This window comes from Rattus norvegicus, chromosome 6, assembly GCF_036323735.1.
Source record: "Rattus norvegicus strain BN/NHsdMcwi chromosome 6, GRCr8, whole genome shotgun sequence".
Classification (NCBI taxonomy): Eukaryota; Metazoa; Chordata; class Mammalia; order Rodentia; family Muridae; genus Rattus; species Rattus norvegicus.
Window position 1 is genome coordinate 113,146,344 of NC_086024.1, and position 4,863 is coordinate 113,151,206.

The following is a 4,863-nucleotide window of genomic DNA, read 5'->3' on the forward strand; positions in this document are numbered from 1 at the left end:
ATATCATTGGGGCTGAAGGCTTTATTCTTACTACAAATAATGATTAGCATGTCTCTTGTGCTCTACATGTACCAACTATCAATATCGAAAAATTGTAATTCCTTGTAATTCCTGCTAGGAGGTTAGGTACGGACATCCCAGGTTCAAGGCCCCTTTTAGGCTACAAAGTGAGTTCAAGGCCAGCCTGAATGGCTTATTGAAATACAAAATAAAAAGAGGATTGACGTTTTGTGAGTGGCTGCAGACAAGGACAGACTGCCATGAAGGCCTCGGGCACACTTTGGGAGAACAAGGTAGGGAACTGTTTACCCAGCTTGATGTGCCCCATGCTGAGTGCGCATCTTTGCACCGACGTGGCCAAGTCCCAGTTCTGCTGAAGAAGATGAAGTCATGTGGAAGATAGTGTATTATGGGCAGATGTTTGAGAAGTCACCACTGCATGGGAAGAACTATGGCACACACGACATGTACTTCGAGTACTGGGACCTGACGACTGCTGGCACACTCACATTGTGCTCTGTGTTACCGTGACATGGTTGCCTCTCACCGAGTCCATGCACACTCTGTTCAGGCCACAGAGGTTTTAAAAGAGACTGCAGGTTCACAACTCAAAAATCAAATTCCTGATGGCTTACCATGTGTTGAGTCAGCACAAGCAGCACTCCACCACGGGGCTCAGGATTTTCTCCTAGACCTAGAGACCCACTGAATAAAATTCAGAGAGTACAAAAAAACAAACAATCAACTAAAAAGAGAGGAGAGAGTGCTTGCCTTGTATGCTTAAAGCACTAGGTTCAGTATCCAGTAACATGTGTGTGTGTGTGTGTGTGTGTGTGTGTGAGAGAGAGAGAGAGAGAGAGTCACAGAGACAGAGAGAGAGACAGAGACAGAGAGACAGAGAAAGAGAGTGACAGAGACAGAGAGACAGAGAGACAGAGACAGAGAGAAACAGAGAGAGACAGAGACAGATAGAGACAGAGACAGAGAGAGACAGAGACAGAGACAGAGACAGAGAGAGGCACACAGAGAGTCAATGATACACACATGCACAGAGACAGAGAGGGGGGGGAAGCCTATAATAAAGGTATAATGGGTGGTTTGGTGGTTATAACATCATCTTTCCCAATCTCTGTATAATTTCAGCTATTTAAAATTTATAAGGTATTGTAATTCATCCTCTGCATTATTCCAAATAATTACGTTTTTGAGACAGGGGCTTATGTAGCCCAAGCTGACCTTGATCTCATGACCCTCTTGTTTCAGCCTCCCAAGTGCTAGGATGACGAGTCCGCACCACCATGCCTGACTATAATTTTGAACTGGCTTAATAAAAGAAGGCTTTGGCAATCGTGTAAGCTTTGAAGGAGAGGAAGAAGACAGGATCATGGTCCCTCGTGTCACTAGGAAGCCCCATGGCCACTCCAGACAGCTTGCCTTTAAACTTCTTTTATTTGAGGGGGAAGATAAATCTCTATCTTAAGTGACTGTTATTTCGCCTCTTTTGTTTTGAGTAGCCAAACAGAATTCCAACTGAAATATGCTTTTGCCCTTTGACTCAGCAATTCCACTGCCAGGAATTTGTCCTATAGATATTTCGGCACTGTGCAAAATGATGTGTGGCCAGGGTCATTCGTTGCAGCAAAAGATGGGAAGCAAGCTGTGTCCCTCCGTGGGGACGGTTCAATAAATTAGGACATCCATAGTGATATAGCAGGCATCATGTGTTTGGAGGCAACACATCCATTAGTATGAAACGGTCTCTACTGCATGTTGTTAAGAGAAAACACAGAGCCTGTGAATGATGCTTGTGCTTCCACAGACATAGGCATGTGCATAAAATGCTTCTGCAAGGACCCACAGGAATTGGAGCCTAGGGGGAAATTGAATGACTTAGTAGAGGGTGGGGTGGGGGTGTTTTCACTGCATTCCTTTTGCATGATCACATGAACATTTTTTGTTATTTTGTCTTTTTTTTTTTTTTTTCCGGAGCTGAAGACCAAACCCAGGGCCTTGCGCTTGCTAGGCAAGCACTCTACCACTGAGCTAAATCCCCAACCCCCACATGAACATTTTTTGAGAGAAAGTCTTACTATATAGCCCAGGTTGGTCTCAAATTCAACATCTATCCATGCCCAACTTAGTCTAAACTAAAAAAAAAAAAAAAAAAAAAAAAAAAAAAAAACCAAAAATCAAAAAACAACATTATTCATTTTATTTTTAAGACAGGGCCTTTAATAGACCTGGGTGTGTTGTTTTGAGAAAAATCTCAATTGTTTGATTTTAACCAATCAAGACTGAGGATCCAGGGGCTGGGGTGAAAGCCCGCTAGTTCAGAGAGGCAGAGAAAGCTCCAGTTCACCTTCCTCCTTAACCTACATCCTGAAAGAAGGACATTTTCCTTCTATATGCTTCTCAAAACCCTTCAGACCGAATGCTCCTCCTTCCTACTTCCTGTGCATTTCTCTATACATCCTCCGGGCTCCTTCTTTCTCTCCATGGTTTTTTTCCCCTATGTTCACTCCCTGCCAACTGGTTGTTTGCTCCACCTCTAGACCCATGGTCAACTTTGTTTAATCCTCTTTACAAGAAACAGAAAGCTCTCTGAATTAAAGGTATGTGCGGAGGCGGAGCCTCGCAACTAGAAAACAAGGTTTTCCAGTAAATTCCACAATCTCAGGGTTCACAGTGAGATCAAATCTCCTGCAGCACAGGTGGCCTTGAATTTATTTTGTAATCAAGGACGATCTTGAACTTCTGATCTTTCTGCCTTCACCTCCTCAGTGCTGGGATTACAAGTCTGGGCCACCGCGTCTGGTTGATATAATGCTAAGGATCAATGCCAGAGTCTCGTGCATGCTGGGTAAGCACTCTGCTAAGTGAGCAACGTTTCCAGCTCCAGGTGAAGCTTTAATCTATTAAGGAAACAACATTAAAAATGGAAAACACCCTCACATTCTAACACACATAGAACAAAGCATATTATTTCCTTAAACATTCTCTCTTTTTCAGATTCAATAATAAAGATCCCCGTGTCTGGCCTGCCTAGTGTGTTTATCCTTCTGTACTGGCATGACCATCAGTGGGACAACCCTTCACTCTCCACTGCTGCCCAGTGCTAAGTTCACTCCAGCCAGGATGAGATCCTAGGTTTAGAGCTGACTGCTCAGCAGATGAGCTATTGGCTTCGTCTTAGAGAACTAGTGTGGTGCTCGCTTCGGCAGCCCATATACTAAAGTTGGAACGATACAGAGAAGACTAGCGTAGCTCTGCGCAAGGATGACACACAAATTCATGAAGCATTCCATATTGGAGAGAGAGAGAGGAGAGAGAGAGAGAGAGAGAGAGAGAGAGAGAGAGAGAGAGAGAGAGAGAGAGAACGAACACTAGTGTGAAGCAAAAAGTGATTTTTTTTTTTTAAGCAACAAATGAATGACAGTGAGGCTACACCAAGAGGCCCACAGGGGCTGTATAAACAGGAGGGGGCTCATGGTGCTAACTTTCTCTGCTTATGTCAGTTGCTGGGACTTTGCCTATGGAAAGGGGTGGTGGATGAATCTATGAATCTGTTTTGTTTTATCCGAGGATCTCTCTCCTCCTTTCTCTTGCTATATAATACATACACAAATGTCACATAGTGACTCAACTCTGTAGAACTTTCTGTGCCCCGTTTGCACCCTGCCTCAGCTTCCTGACTGTGAACCCTCTGTCCTAGACCACAAGCACACTCGTTGTTTGTTATATGAACAAATGAATACCATAGAGACATAGGCAGACACCCAGTACCCACTTCCCTACAGCATATGGTTATTGTGGACATTGTCATCATTTGAGACTGCTGTCTTTGTGAAGACCCAGCTCAGTTGTACAACCCCATTGACGAGTGGCAGGAAATAGCAGTTCAATGAATGAAAAGCAGAATGGATGAGTGAATGAATGGGTTTCACACCAGCTGTCTGAGGACCAAGCCCATTGCTAGTCTACCCCGCATGGCCTATGAGGGGGGAATTCTCACACACTATACTGCATGCATCATTGGGGAAATACGGGAAGACTTCATGAGCAAAGACAGATAGAATCCCACAGTCTTCCAGGGCGTTCCATGTGTCTTGGCAAAGTGTCCTCTGTGTCTGTTTCCGTTCATGCCCCTCTTCCCAGCTTCTGTGTTCATGATAGACAAAGTTCCTGTGTCAGGGAAAGGACTCACGAGGATACTCACATTTTGATAAAGGTCCCAAATAAATTTGGAGAAAGTAAATGCTGTAAGGATTCCTAAATGCCACAACCATTATTTAATGACACCCAAGCTATGAATAATACTCTTGGATGGCGTGGCACAATAAAACGTGTTGTGGTTTAGTCACATAGTCACAGTGGAGAGTCTGTCATACTCTCTTGTTTCTATCACCCAAGAATGCCTGTTAGACTCAAATGAACGTGTGTTGCTTTAGGGAGCGTCTTTAATTTAGTCTACTTTTCCAAAAACATAATGCATTCTTATTTGCATCCCATTTACTGTTATAGTAACGGATTGCCACACAGTTGACTGAGACCCAGCCATCCCTCTGGTGTAGTGTCGCCTCCTCTAGACCCACTTTAGAAGAGTGCTCCTGAGGGGATAGAACACTATCAACTCTTCATCCTCCTCTTTCAGATGTGTCAGATGTGGTAAGGGGTGTGTGTGTTCCAGCGCACACTTATGAGGGAATGTCAGAGAGACAGACAAGAAGAGGATGTGAGAAGTGGGTTGGGGCTACCAGAAAGAAGATGGAGTTTAATTTCTACTTCTTCCATTTTTCTAGCAGGTTGGCCTGAGGCAGGCCAAAACTTCACAGAGCCTCAGTGTCATCATAAGTAAATGGGGTT

The 4,863-nt window shown here is 44.1% G+C and overlaps 1 non-coding gene across 1 annotated transcript; it reads left to right on the forward strand.

Moving 5' to 3' along the window:
- Nucleotides 1-3,205: 3,205 nt before the first annotated feature.
- Nucleotides 3,206-3,311, forward strand: LOC120093296 (U6 spliceosomal RNA). Its single transcript, XR_005486404.1, has one exon. It is a non-coding gene; the product is annotated as a U6 spliceosomal RNA (small nuclear RNA).
- The last annotated feature ends 1,552 nt before the right edge of the window (nt 3,312-4,863 follow it).